The sequence below is a fragment of the Astatotilapia calliptera genome, unplaced genomic scaffold (assembly GCF_900246225.1).
Source record: "Astatotilapia calliptera unplaced genomic scaffold, fAstCal1.2 U_scaffold_3, whole genome shotgun sequence".
Taxonomy (NCBI): domain Eukaryota; kingdom Metazoa; phylum Chordata; class Actinopteri; order Cichliformes; family Cichlidae; genus Astatotilapia; species Astatotilapia calliptera.
The window spans coordinates 715318-731294 of NW_020535767.1; the positions used below are offsets into that span (position 1 = coordinate 715318).

Sequence of the window (15977 nt, forward strand, 5' to 3'; positions counted from 1 at the left end):
AGCCTCAGTGGGGAGATCTGGTGGCTTTGTTCTGCTGTTGCTGCATTAGAGACCCCTATACATTGATATTTTTAAAAAGTTCTGGCTGAAATACAAACAGCTAAATATGATACAGATTAATGACATCATCAAAAACACAAGACTTGTTTTAAATTATCAGTGCGGCGTCTGCTGTTTATTAGATAAGCCACATGCATTATGATCACTCAATACAATCATATTCTGGTTATAATGGCATTAAAAACTATTGAGGCAATATTTTCAGCTTATATGGCTGAAACATTTTCAAATGATGAGCTTCCAACAATGAGTGAAACAGTAAGAGTGGAGAGTTTGGAAACATCCCATTAAAAAAGAGAAATCAAACATTTGGATTCATTTTAATGAGCTCAGACTTGTTGAAAATGCAGAGGAGCTGGTTGTGAACTGAGCTTCAGAGAAACACAACATATTGATATTCACTGTGACGTTTTGAGTGGAAAAAGACAGAAAACAACACATGGATCCTGGAATAATGGGAGCTTCCATCTTTAAAGGACTGAAGAGGAAGAGCTTTACAAGGAATAATTTAGAACAGTTTAAAACATCAACTGATTGAATCCATGAATCTGAAAACGTGTTTCTGAGTGAAAGAGACAGACATGTACAGACTGAACTCTGTTCAACAGTCAGTGTTTCTCTAACAGGAGACACTCTTTACACTCAACTCAGCACAGAGTCACTGAGGAACCAGGACTAACCCAGAACCCAGGATAAAAAGTTTCAGTGAATGTGGTGTTGAAGGTGTGGAGGTGGATCAGAGTGTCAGAGGAGAGACTGTAGAAGGACAGAGTGCCAGCAGGACAGTCCACATACACTGCTACTCTGTTGGAGGGGGAGGAAAAGAAGGAGGAGAAGTAGAAGGATGACGATGAGGAGCAAGAAATGAATGTTGTTTCTTTATTGTGCCTGACAGAACGAGGACCATTATCAGAGCAGTCCAGACTCCAGGACTGATCATTCTGTCCAAACACACATTCATCACTGTTGCCTTTCCTTCTGATTCTTCTGTAACTCACTGATATATAAACTCTTCCTCTCCACTCGACCTCCCAGTAAGAGCGACCAGTCAGACCATTTCTACACAGCAGCTGAGGAGCATCAAATCTGTCTGGATGATCAGGATATGACTGAGCCTCCTTCACATGTCCCACCTTCCTGTAGTCGTCAGACAGTTTGAGGTTTGTGTGAACTGTGTTTGTGTCGACTGTGAGTTGACAGGAATCTGATGGAGAGAACAAACACAATCCAGCTGCAGTTATTGATCCATCATCTGTTCATTGATTGACACTTTGATGATGACTCCTGACATCAGAGATGTGAATGAGTGATGTGACAGTTTGAAGATGGTTGAATGTGTGCTGCTTTGTTTTCATGAATCCCATTAAAAACACACTTACACTTCCTCAGACCTGGTGTCAACCATTGAACTCCAGCAGGCTCCACCCTGAAAGGAGGAGGGGGGTCAGACCAGCACAGTCAGCATGCACACATGGACATTACATGGCTCTCACACACACTGTTACACACTGATAAAGGAACAGTCCAACATTTTCACAAATACACTTCAATCCATATGTGGATCAAACTGCTGATGATATGGATCCTGGATCTTTCAGTTCTTTAAAGCAGTTCTTAGATGGTCATCACAGCAACAAATCTATTAAGTCAGTTTTTTTCTTACTTCTTTCATTCTTTCTTTTGACCAGTCACAAGTATGCTAGCCAGGAGCAACTTATGAAATTATTTTTTTATTTTTTAATTATATACAGATGGTTTAACCCAGTATGCAGAGTTTCATTGAGCAGCGGCTTCATTGTTTGCACCCAGGACCAGCTGTTAGCGTTTAGAAACCAGCTGATACACCCTAGGGGAAGACCAGAGAGTTACAACAGAGAAGTCAGGGCTGTAGAGCTGGAGCTAAGTGTTTGGAGCGGAAGAAACAGTACAAACCATCTGTACCCTCGATCATTATGGCGAATGTCAGATCTCTCCCTAATATGATTGAGCTAACCAGACCTCAGGGGGAGCACTGGGAGGTTAGCATTATGTGCTACCCAGAGTTGTTGCTAACACACCTCACCCCAGACTCTCATGTGACTGTACTGGGATTTCACCTGTTGAGAGGGGATTGGGTCCCAAAGGAGACTGCAAGAGAAAAGGTGGGGGGATTGCAATGTATATGAATGGGAGATGGTGTAAATTGGGGCACATCAGTGTTAAGGAGCAGCGCTATACATGAGATGTGGTGCTCTTAGTGGCTAGCATCCGACCATATTACCTGCCGCGGGAGTTCTCACAAGTCATTACAATGACTGTTTACATTCCGCCAGCGGCAGATGCGGCAGCAGCATGTGAGACAATTCACACAGTAGTGTCCCAGCTGCAGACATCACACACCCAAGCCTTTATCTTCCTTTCTGGGGATTTTAATAACTTTTCCTTGTCCTCCGCTCTTCCTACTTTCACCCAGAATGTGGATTGTTTTACCAGAGTAAACAGAACACTAGACTTATTGCATGCAAATAGCAAGGATACATGTAGAGCATGCTGGAGGAGCAGCTCCAGCAGAGCAACACCAAAGTTGTCTGGAGAGGACTGAATACCATCACTGGAAGGAGCACAGTGAATAGAGAGGGTCCAGAGTCTAGAGACTAGGTTTGGGCTAATAGATTGAACCAGTTCTTTATCAGGTTTGATTCAGAAGCCCTTCCCTCTCCCATTGACCACACACTTAATGAAGACCATGGAAAGGATCATACTACACCACCTTTCTCCCACTAGTCGGGAGAGACCTAGACACGCTGCAGTTTGCCTACCAGCCAAACATCGGGGTGGTTGGTGCTGTCATCTACCTGTTGTGTCAGGCCTTGTCTCATCTGGAGAGAGCCAGGTGCACTGTGAGAGTCATGTTTTTTGATTCCTCCGGTGCCTTCAATGGAATCCAACCCTCAGTGCTAAGGGGGAAGCTGCAGGGAGCGGGAGTGGACCATCAGTTTTTCCTCATGAATTATTGACTAGCTCACCAGTACACCTCAGTATGAGAGGCTGCTGGACTGTGTGTCTGAGGTGGTAGTCTGTAGCATGGGGTCCCACAAGGAACAGTACTCGCCCCTCTCCTCTTCACCCTGTACACTGCAGACTTCAGTTATAACGCGGACATGTGGCATCTCCAGAAGTTCTCAGACGACACCGCCATCGTGGGTCAGGTGTTGGAGGGAAACTAACTGGAATACATGGGGGTCATCAACGACTTTGTAAGCTGGTGCGAGCACAACCATCTTTGCATCAATGTCAGCAAGACAGAGGAGCTGGTGATTGACTTCAGCAAGAAGCCACCTTCTATTACACCAGTTAACATCCAGGGTTTGGACATTGAAACGGGGGAGGAGTAAAAATACCTGGGTGTTCACCTCAATAACAAACTGGAGTGGAGCACTGTAACCAAAAATAATTTCCCCTAGAGATCAATAAAGTATTCTGATTCTGATACTGAATCAAAATGAAAATTTCTCTATGTGGTTTTACCACATAGAGAAAGCTATGTACCACAATGTTGTTTAAAAAAAAGATTCAATATGATTTATGTTTTTCTCTTTTGATTAAGCAAAGAGTTTTACCTTGTTTCCTAGTCTTTATGCTAGCATTAAATATAAACAATCTGGTGAATAAATTGAATTTTGTCACATCTGCATTAAACAAACAGCAGGTGAGTGAAGGACACATAGTGTTTCCAGCTGTTCCTTCTCTATCAGACAATCTCTCCATACCTGAGCGTCTCCAGTCTCCAGCGTGGATCATTCTGTCCATCTGACAGCACTTTCATGCCTGAGTCATCTGGATGATTGTAGCTCAGGTCCAGCTCTCTCAAATGGGAGGGGTTGGAGCTTAGAGCTGAGGCCAGGAAAGTACAGCCTTCTCCTGTGATCAGACAGCCTGACAGACTGCAGACACACAAAAAACTATTGATCTGTGAACTTTACTGGAATGTAAAATTTAAATTTTTCCAGAGAGAAAATCCAAAAGTCAGACAGTCAACTATAGGCCAGAGCAGAGAAAAGTTATTGACAGTGGCATGTAAACACATCAGCAGTAAAAAAGAAAAAAATGGTCATGAAAAAAAACATTGCGTGTATTTTTTATGAAGACTCTGGTTTTACTTGTCCCATCAACACAATTTAAAAATTTGAATTACAAACTTTCAACACAATTTGAAATGGTGACTGAGCGTGCATCTAGTTGCTGTGTCATTCTAAATTATTCATGTTATTTAGGCATGCTGGCATGTCCATCGACCCCAGAGGGTTAAACAAATATGTAGGACTGTTTTCTTCCATGTGCGCAACATCTTTAAAAGTAGAAATATTCTGTCTCAGAGTGAAGCTGAAAAACTAGTTCATGTATTTATTACTTCCAGGCTGGACGACTGTAATTCATTATTATCAGGATGTATTTTTTTTTTTTTAAAAACTTTAAGTGTTTATTGGAGTTATGCATAAAATATAATACACATTATTTGATGTCTTCCTCTGCTCTACGACTCATATTTGTACAGTAGTCTAAGTGGTCGCCATCACTTCAAGTACCATTCCTTCATGCAGGTATAATAGAAAAAGAGAAGGAAAAACAAACAAACAAACAAACAAACAAACAAACAAGCAAACATATGTACAAATAGATACAGTTTTTAACTAAATACATCCACTAAATACATGTCTTAAACTCCCTGAAAAGCCTTCAGTTAATTCAAAACGCTGCAGACAGGGACAGGGACTAGAAAGGGAGCATGTTTCTCCTATATTGGCTTTACTTCATTGGCTCCTTGTTAAATCCAGAATTGAATTCTATCAATGCTCAAATTTTCACAAACCAAGAGGAGTGTTGGTATCCATCAGCATTTGTCCGGGAGGGGGACAAGGCGAGGACTAGCCCTTCAACCTCAGGACCTGGGCCCACGGAAAGTCACCAGGTATTGGCAAATGCAAGTGGACTTGGATCAGAGGCTAATTTTTCCCACAAAGATCAAAACAACTAAGAACTCATCCTTTGGCCTAACTCCCGAAAACTTGCTTACTTTATTGAGCTGACGGTACCATAGGAGGATGCAATTGAGGAACCATTTGAGCGTAAGAAGCTGCGGTATTTCACCTTGGAAGCAGAGGGCAGAGGCTGGAAAGTGCCCCCGGTGGAAGTGGGATGCACACTCAAAAAAATCTGTTGTTGGATGAACACAATTTAATCATGGCACCCTTTTTGCACACAATTTAACCAAGTACAATAAACCCTTTTGGATCATGTCAAACCAACACATTTAGCATTTGGTGGTTTAATGTAATCAGATTACGTTGGATCAACATACTATACTTACATTGATTTGAAGTGATTTATTTAAGTATGTAGAGTGAAATTTGTTTTAATTCATTCTACACAATTTAAAAAGTTTAGGAAAACAGAATTAAATCTTGTTGTTTCAACAACTACTTTGTTAATCAAGGCAATGATTTCACTCATTTCAACCAAATTATTTCAATTAGATTTGTTTACATTTGTTACACATTTAGAAACCCACTACTTTACAAAAAAAGTCACAATCAGATTATGATAACATTATCTTTATTAACTGGATTTAGTGGACAATATAAAAGCTTACCATTTTTGTACACCTGCAAGCATTATGCCACTTCAAAAGGTAAAATGTTAGAATACTTATTTACATAGGTAATATGTTGGAACCAAAGCTTCCACAACTAAAAACAGATGCAAAATTTGCTCAATATATCGACTGCATTTTAAAAAATTAAACTAAAAGATAAAAATACATCTCCCACTTGGCAAGTTAAAACGTGACAAAATCGAATTGTGTGAATTTGGAAAAATAAAATAAAATAATTAGAAATATTTTGGGGGCAATACGACAACAACAAAAAATTCCATAGGTGATGAAAATCTATATTTGTTTGGTGTATCTCATTGAAATAATTATTAGTTTGACCAATTTTTATATTTCTGTATTTATTTTTTTAATTTTGGTTGCAGTCCTCCACAGCTAGCAATATAGTTTTGCTGTGTTTTAAAACATGCTAGCAAGCAAAATGGAAACAATAATACAGTGAACTTAACAGGTGGCAGTGGTCTTAAACTTTACAGGACCTTGATACATAAACACAACATAGTACTTCTGTCAGTACTTCTGATCCATTTTGAGCCATCTATATAAGGACAAACAAAAATCATCTGCAGTGCTGTATAAAAGGTGAATTGCCCAACAGAGAGAATCCAAAAACTTAAAAAAAAAATGTTTTAAATTAAAGAAAAAAAATATAAACAACTCAAATATTAACATTATATATTGGAAATCACCATTGCACCAATGAACCATTCAAGACCTATCAGTCATTTTCAAGTGCTCTCACCCCATAAGCTTGTTTTTCAGAAACTGTACCTTTGAAGACAGCTTTTGTCCATCAAGATTTAAAAGTATCTTCTGGAGGACTTCAAAGGTGCATTTAAGTTCTGGTGGGTAGCTCAGGTTCAAACGGTATATGAGTCCAAACAACAGAGCACATGCTTGTGCAATGTTACCCAAATCAGTGTTAGCCTCCACACCCTCAATCACGACACCAACGTCCTCTGGGTCATCTTCAGGTTCAGCACCCTCCTTCTGGATGACGTACACCCCCATCACAGTTTGCTCCATGCAGCTTTTTGCCTCGCTGTCCGTATCCTACATGAAAAAGTATAAGACAACAAAGTAAAATTTAAGAGATTGCTTAAACAACTGTTTCTATGCTGTTCATAAAATCCAAGTAGTCAAAGTAATAAACAGAAAATTACACCACTAAAGTAGTTGTTAGTAATTACTCCAATACATAAATTATAAAATACACCTCTCATGTCAAAAGAGGTGGCATAATTGACCTCTCACCGGCCCCTCCCCCGAAAGGGCCATTGTCCAATTACACATTATAGCAACCGTTACTGTGTCTGACAAACATTAACCTCAAGCAAGATGGAGAAGCGGTGTGCCCACCGATACGCCGAGAGATTGTGTCTGGAGGAGTTGTGTTCTTTCCATTCACAAAGTCAAAAACAACGTGAATGGATTAAACAGTGTGTATGGCCCCATTCCCAGGTAAATGTACTGAACATTATGAAGCATGTCTGCTCGCACATTCGGGTACCCATTGGTGCGCAGAGGAAACCATTTGTTTGTCAGACGTAGCAAGAGTAACTTAGGGGGACAGGACTCGAGAAAAGGCTAACTCAGCTGCTAAAATAAAACAGGTATAGAAGTGTTAGTACTAAACAGCTCAAAGTTCATAGACATTTCTATTTACAAATACTGATGACCATAACAATGAAAAAACAACAGGACTTGTTTTAATCCAAGTACAGATTCAAAAGCAATATAGTCTTGATGCATGTTAAATGCATTGTATGTTTGTGTATCAAGTTTAAGTAGGCATAAATTTCTTTCCTTCCAATACCAAATTCCAGAAATTCTTTATTGCAACGCTTAATACTGTTTGGTATTCAAGACATCCTTTCCCCAATACCAGGTGTCTTGTTGCTAATCTCAAAATTTTAATTTTAATGATTTGCATTTGAGGCAACGTCACAATTTGTATGAGAATGTTACAGACAACATGCTGTCACAATGGCTCACCAAGTACTCCTTTATTAACTTCTCATAGTCTTCGTTTAGGTGGATGCACAAAGACTTCAAGATGCATGCTCGTCTGGTATGGATGTTGTCATGCTGGAGAGGAGGAGGAGATAATATGAGCCAAAACCAGTCTGTTTTTCTTAAAGCTAGGGTAATCAGTTAACTTGCATAATTATTCTTTAGGTTAGAACCTGGCATGTACCACTTGTTAAGCCGAAACAAAATTGACAACTTCATCTCCAAATAAAAGTTATTTTTGCTGCCTATGACAAAGTCTACTCAATCCTAATACAAACCTTGGAGATGGCAAGCATGAGACCTCTTATTTTCTTTCCACGTGTCCCTCCTTTGGTCAGAAAGATTTCCATTAAGCGTGGCGCGTATTGGTCAAGCTCGGCAAAGAAAGTAGATAGCAGAGGCTAGGGCTGCTCGATTATGGCAAAAATGATAATCATGATTATTTTCACTGAAATTGAGATCACGATTATTTGACGACATTTATTTAACCCTTTAAGACCTACTATAGAACCAAGTCCACCAGAGCTTATATTGTTTTTTTTACATGCTGTAGTGCCATTTGTGGGAGCATTTCAAGTTGCTATACAACTGTTATAGCCCATATTTTAATAATATGTATGCATTAAGTCCATAGTAATTACATTAATTGCAAAAAAGTGCAATAAACTACAAAAAAAATTGAAAATCGCTTTTGTTTTGTTTACATATATTTCTACTTGGAGAAATTTAAGAGGTTTATCCCTCAAAACTTTAAATACAATAAAGTTGCAAAAAATAGTTTACAACAACAGGAAATTTATTTTGAGTGTCTTCATAGTTTTATTTTGGAGATACAGCAATTTTTATATATTGCAGGAAAAACAAAAAACAATCCTATGATGCAAATTTGCAAAGAAAACAGCATGTGCATCATTTCACTGTGGGAAGTGTTACGAACAGCTGATAGGAACGGCAAAGCGTGTTTCTGGAATATTATGTTTTTGTTCATGCAAGCGCTTTTTATGCAATTTTTGCAAAGCTATATGTGGAACGAAACCGTGACCGAGGACAAGCTGATGTCATCAGATGTAAGTACAACTCCTCCGGTTTCATATGCAAAACAAATTATTGCGCTAGCTTACACGGTTCAGGTTCTACAGGGATTTAAAAATAGTTACGCAAAACGGAGCGTGCTGCTCTGACCGGCTTTAAAGGGTTAACAATGACTTTAAAAAAATAATATAAAATAGTGTGCAACACCACTGAAGTTTTTTTTTAAACTCTCTTTTCAACCAACGGCAGTCACTCTCCAAATAACTTCTGCTTAGCTTTCCGAGCTTCCCTCGGGTCCTCTTAATCAGCGGTCTCCAACCTTTTTTGCGCCACGGACGGTTTATGCCCAACAATATTTTCACGGACCGGCCTTTAAGGTGTCGCGGATAAATGAGGGAGGGGCTAATAATCGGCTCAGTCATTTTTAATGATCGTTGAAAGCCCAGATCGTAATCGTGATTAAAATTCGATTAATTGAGCAGCCCTAGCAGAGGCTTTGTGGTGATTCGCAGAAACTCCTTCTCAATCTGCAATAGAGAACAAATACATTGATTAAAAACGCAACTGTATATTTCACTCACTTCACATCTAAGCTGACTAAAGCTGCTTTTAGAAGATCAGTGCTGTCTGTGTAGGACATGAATCAGTCTGTGTCAGATACTGAATTTGAAATTTCCACTAAAGTCACAAGTAAGAGGCAAGTGGAACCAAGATCTAGGCCATTTGCTTTTTGAAGTTTGCAAAGACTGCTAAATTGCACCAGTGGTAATTCACTCTTTGCAACACAGTATGCTGTTCTAAACAGATTTTTCAGGTTTATTTTTAGTATATTATTTGCAATTGGTGTTTGTTCTGGGAAAGATATTGCAGACTGAGCAATAATCCATTTCTAATGGGGGCCTTTCTTAAAATGACTGGTCCCAGTAACAAAGGCGCTTGTCGACTCAGAAATCGAGGGAAAACCAACAACACACCCGGCAGAACATTATGTTATTTACACGGGTGCACATAAGTGGTCCGCATGTGCGCATTCGCTGTCAAAATAAAAGACGCGCAACAGATAAGAAGTTGCAACGCACGTTTGCATCCATATAAAAGGCACTGTTTTTGTCCGCTAGAGTGGGATTTTCACGGCACATTCTGCACCACATCTGTGTGTTCATCATTTGTTTGAAGCCAGCTCACCTCCTGCAACCACTTTTGCGAGAATACGCGCTTCTTTTGTGGTTCGGACTCCTTCTGACATTTCTTTGGAGGTGGAGGAAAACCAAAGTAATTGCTTAAAGGAGCTTCTTCGACATATTTAAGAGTTCTAAACAAATATGTCCTGCTCCAGAAAATCTTATGTATGCAAACACGCGTTGCAACTTCTTATCTTGTGCGCGTTTTTTATTTTGACAGCAAATACTTATGTGCAGCCCTGGTTATATAGCTCGTCATGTTGCAGCCACAGAAATTCTTTTGTCCAAATTATCATCACTCACAGATCAGTGCTGTCGCTCTCTATACACAGGTCGCGCGATTGCAAAGTGAAAGCAAAAAACAAGCGCAAATTCAAACGCGATTTCAATATGTCACATATTGACAGTGGCTCACCGATGCCAATGACATAATTACCCAGCTACATTTCCGAAAGAATGCAGAAGCATTGACATATATTTTTCCTTCTTATGACAGCCCGACGGGCAGGGCAGAGATAGATTTTGGTAGCCCGACTGGAAAAATCGCTAGCCCTGGGACGTCGGGCTAGCCATTTTGCGAGCCCTGTACAGTGTTTCAATAATTGTACCTACTACTCTCCCTGATGGAACAACGCTTGCACTGCCACATACAAGTCACTGAAAGAAAAAAAGAAAAGCAGTTTTAAGGATAGTTTTATTGGCACCTTTTTTTCACTTTGATTAAATCATAAAACTATCATAAAAAATATATGATGGTAAAAGGCTTACCATGTATTAAAGAGGAGGCACAAACAATCAGAAAAAGGGGTCAGCTTTCTTTGTGGTGTTACTATGGTAAAGAAAACAGAAAAAATTATTTTATAAAAATTCCACAGTGGATTTTTTTTTTACTTTGTTGCAAATGTATAAAAAAAATACAAATACATATAAATACCTCTTGCAATATAAAATTCACAGATAAATATCCAATCTGTTGCCAAATGTAATAGCAGTGTTCACACTATGCAATAAAGATGCTGGTAGTTGCGGTAAAGGTCCGACAGGCAATTTTCATAACTATCCGCCATTGCCTTTTCCTCTGACCTCGTGTTTATGCTCTTTTTCCCATGCACTAGCAATCAAGTCAATTCGAAGGATGCAGCCCCTGAATTTGGACACAGCTAATATTTAGCAAATCGCGCATGCTAGTTTAACTTGCATTACTGTGAGAGGCCGAATGCTTAAAATAAAAGGAGAGAGAAAGAAAGAAAGAAGAAAAAATGCAAATGATAATAAAAAAAAGTGAACAAAGACCATGTCTTGCAATAACCGTCATTTAAAACCAAAGTGAATGCTAACAGAGCTAGGTAGAAGTTCAATGAGACAACCATACTAGCTTTAGCTAACTTCATTTACTTTGAAAGTGAATTACAAACGTGTTAAATATTGAATTAAACATATCAATAACCGCTAAAAACACTATAAGACTAACTGCAAAAACGGGTAAAAAAAAAAAAGAAAAACAATGAAGTGGAAATGCTAATAATAGTATAAATATACCCAGAGCGGATTATAAATCAGGTATTAGATGGTACCGATTGGCACCGTCTAATACCAGATTTTCACTGTATTTGCTCCATTCCCGTTGTCTAATGACAACTTACACATTTGGAATTAAAAACATTGTTAAACAATTAATGGACAAAACAACTTCGTTTGACTACGATATTTTGAGTTATTTATTACTTACCTGTATTGTGGAAGATTCCGCAGAGGGAAATGGCAGTCCACTGAACACATATAACTTCTCCGCGTTCCCGCCTCTTCACTTTTGGGAAGTTTGAGCATGCGCACTAGGCATCGGTTTTAGAGTTGTTGATTTAAAATAATTACATTTAATTGAACTGAAGAATGCAAATCTTGTTCATTAAACTTTTTGTTATTTTATGTTAAACCAACAACTGATAATGATTTAAAAACCTAAACTCAATATGTTCATGTTAAATAGACAAATGTCTATTGAATTAATCAAACAACTGCCTTAGTTGACTTTTTTGAGTGCAGGGGTTTTGTTGCAAATACAAGAGCAAAACTCCTTAAAGAGACTGGAATGACAGGACAGGCACAATGGCAGGCTATAAGAGAATTAGCTAACACTGCTGAGAGGACCAGTCACTGGCTATGGCTAAAGAGGGTTGACATCACTTGGGCAGCTAAGGCAGTCAGCTAACTGGGAGACCTATGCCCAGGATTGATCAACCTGTGGCAGGCCTGCCTCAGTAGAGGGAGTCAATAGGGTAGAAAACCTAACAATAGAAATTTTACTGGTTGACTGATACAACTGTCTCAGGGCATCCTGGGCCTGTGCAGCTAACCTCATGGTAGTGAAAGCTAACGAAAATATTCCGCTCTTCTCCCCTCTGCTCTTTTTTTCCTTTTCTGATAGGCAGTGGGGAGGTAGAGTTTACAGCCTGATGTGGCAGGGCGGTGTGGGATGCTAGATCAGGTTCCCCCCCTTCCTACTCTGCTCTCTCCAATCTTGTCTCTTTTCTCTTACTTCTCTCTATCACCTTTTCTATCCCTTTGAAGAAGTAAGGCTCCTTAAATATTAAACAGGTAAGTATTACTTCTTCTACTTTGATGATGTGTCCCAAATTTGAATAAATATAATCTAGACTTTCTTCATTTGAAGCAATACATTATTAGGGCATAATTAGGCATCTAGTCCTTTTACTGAATCTGCTCCTCACATTCAAGGTCTTAAATAATCAGGCCCCATCTTATCTTAATGACCTTGTAGTACCATATCACCCTATTAGAGCACTTCGCTCTCGCTCTGCAGGCCTACTTGTTGTTCCTAGAGTATTTAAAAGTAGAATGGGAGGGAGAGCCTTCAGTTTTCAGGCCCCTCTTCTGTGGAACCAGCTTCCAGTTTGGATTCGGGAGACAGACACTATCTCTACTTTTAGATTTAGGATACTGACCTGAGACTTTTCAGTTTACAGTTTGGACTAGCCACTCCAACAGAAAGAAGCTTCACTCCTGAATCCTGCAGGTTGTTGTTACTTAAGTCCAGGTCTCTCAGATGAGATGACAGGGAGCTGAGAACTGAGGGCAGAGCTTTACAGCTTCTATCCGACAGGAAACAGCCACCTAGTCTGAAAAATGACCAAGAAGGCAGATTACAGTTGTCTGAAATGATGTCCAGCAAGGAATTGGAAAAAATTCTCAAAAGTTTTCAAGTTTACAGACAGTGCTAAAAATGTGATATTTGTGACCAAATTTGTTCAACCAGGAGCTGGAAAATTTGGAGACACTAGACCAGGGGTCTGCAACCTTTAACACCCAAAGAGCCACTTGGACCCGGTTTCCAACCACAAGAAAACACTGGGAGCCGCAAATACTTTTTGAAATCTAAAATGAAGATAACACTGTATATATTGTTTTTTTTACCTTTATGCTTTGTGTGAACAACTAAAGTAAGTAAGTAAAGTTTATTTATTAAGTGCTTTTCACAGACAGGCGGTCACAAAGCGCTGTACACAAAGATTAAAATAAACAATACAATCAATAGACATTATACACAATCTAAAAGATCAAATGTAAATAATGTAAAGAATTTAAAATACGTAGATCAACAAAAGGCTTGTTTGAACAGAAAAGTTTTTAACTGCTTTTTAAAAGAATCCACAGAGCAGCTAAGGTGTGTTGCTTATGAAATCCATGAAGTGCTACAGAGAAAATTATATTTTATTTATGTAATGAACACATTTTGAACTCTTAAAGAAATATAAGAAAAGGAAAGACACCTAGCTGAACTAAATTGATCCATGTAGCAAACAAAAACTGTTGTGATCTGCCATCCTTATATCGCCTTTGGGCTTTTGGAGCCTTGACCTGACTTTTAAAAAAATAATTGGAAAAAAACGCTGTATGCTGCTAAAAAAAAAAAAATAGATATTTGCAAAATTCTGCCTAAATATGTATTTTTCCTTGTTAATGTGTGTGGGGGGGCGTGGTCTGCAGCGCCACTGCAGGGGAGTCGGAAGCACCTGAGCGGCACCCGCAATCACGCCTCGCCATCTGTGCTCTCTCTGCTGTTGTGTTGTCGGGCTGTGAGCTGCAAAGCTACAGCCGGCTGTGTGTGTACAGCAACCCTGTGTGAAAAGCGGTCAATAAAGAGAAGCTGAAAAGCGTGTTCATGCAAACATCGTCGGGTCTGCCGTGATATGTTTACAATAAGTCTTATGGTCCCGAACCTCTGTGCACAGCGTCTGCAAATCGGGGCTTTCATCTTTACACAGGACCATAAGCTGTCATCTGTGAGGCGTGAGCGGTGTTTGTTTTTAACATAGTTCACGGTGGAGAATAGCTGCCGACATAATGTGGATCCGAAGATCCATAATTGGCCTACCTGGGGTTGAAAGTCTAGATAAATGCACGGCGTTTCGGCGGGTACACCGGCTTCCGCGAGTGTGACGCTTATTTTGAGCGATGAAAAAATAATAAGATATAATTTTATTTTTATATTTCAAAATCACAATAATCTTCCAATTTAGAACTACAAGTTAAAAAAAGAACTAAACACAAATAAAATACACTTCAGCTAAATACTTCTAATTTAGAATAAAGACTTCTAAGAAAAATAAAGACTAAAGAGCCGCATGCGGATCCGGAGCCGCGGGTTGCCAACCCCTTCACTAGACCAAGCATCTTGGTCACTTTCCTAATTATAATATTTATGATTTTTTTTCTTCCTGTTTTAGTTTCTTGCCCTTTGAATGATGTGAAAATAATCTGTTGATTTTCTTTTAAATTAAATTCTGGCTCATGATTGCAAATGAAATCTAAAATCCATTTGTATAATTCTCAGCCTGATTCTGGAATATAAAATCACAGCCTTTGAGCAAAATGTGCTTTGTACTGCTCCACTGCAATTTCTGACAAGTGATGGCCCAGCTGCAGAGGTGGGAAGTAATTAAATAAGAATACTTTGACACTTTCCTTAAGTAGACCTTTTAGCTACCTGCACATTATTTTTAACAACTTCTTACTTTTACTCCCTAGATTTTTAAACAAATAGCTGTACCTTTAAATCCTTACATCAAACAAACAAACAAAAACAGACTGGTTACTTTAAGGTCAACTGCATCATCTATTATAGTTGGGATTTTAAGTGGGCTTGAAATACTGCAGGTGTCCGTATGTTGTGGTTACAGTTCAATCAATCAATCAATCTTCATTTATAAAGCACTTTTCACACAGAAATGTTGCACAGAGTGCTTTACATGGTTAAAAGCAGCCCGCCCCACCCTCCAACTCACTCCCCACACTCTCATTAACATAAACGATCATGGATACCCCCCCCCCCCACACACACACACACACACTTAAAGAGTAAAATTGGGCTGGGCACACATGAGCCAGGTGAGGAAACACTATCACAGGGAGCCGTCTGCACCGGGAGCCGGTCACAGACCGCAGCCTCCAGGCTGGGCACACAGCAGGAGGGAGGCAAAGAAGCCCCCCAGCTAGGCTGAGAGGACCCCCAGAGACCCAGCAGCCACGGTCGATCACAGCCCCAGTGCAGAGAGCCCCCTCCGAGGAAACACTGGAGAAATGACCCCATAGGATATATACAGGGTAAAATGATAAAATAAATAAGAATGGGATACAGTATAAATATAAATAGAGTAAGAAGATAAAAAATGAATAAGAATAAAATCAATAAATATTAGGTAAAACCTAAATTAATTAATTAATTAATTAATTAATAAATAGAATAACAGGATATAATAAATAAGCATAAAATAAATAAACGCTAAGTAAAAGCTAAATTAAAAAGGTGGGTCTTGAGCCTGTTCTTTTTTTTTTTTTTTTTGTCCCGTTTGGATCTTTAGCCATCAGAATTGTTGTCTTAAGGCCAAGAAAGATGCCAAGCGGATTTATTTTACCAAGTGGATCAGCATGGCCTTGCCATATTGGTCCATTTGATTGACCTTTATTATAATTATGAATTTATTTTATTTTCAGTTGCTACAAACGGGACAGACATGACTGTG

General features: G+C 39.1%; 1 long non-coding RNA gene and 1 pseudogene across 1 annotated transcript; both read right to left on the reverse strand.

Moving 5' to 3' along the window:
* Window positions 1-654: 654 nt before the first annotated feature.
* LOC113017943 (NACHT, LRR and PYD domains-containing protein 12-like) overlaps window positions 655-15977 on the reverse strand; it is a 34114-nt pseudogene continuing 18791 nt past the window's right edge.
* LOC113017959 (uncharacterized) lies at window positions 9246-12663 on the reverse strand. The gene is made up of 4 exons (XR_003271629.1): window positions 11666-12663; window positions 10705-10765; window positions 10545-10593; window positions 9246-9282 (listed from the first exon to the last, which is right to left on the reverse strand). It is a non-coding gene; the product is annotated as an uncharacterized LOC113017959 (long non-coding RNA).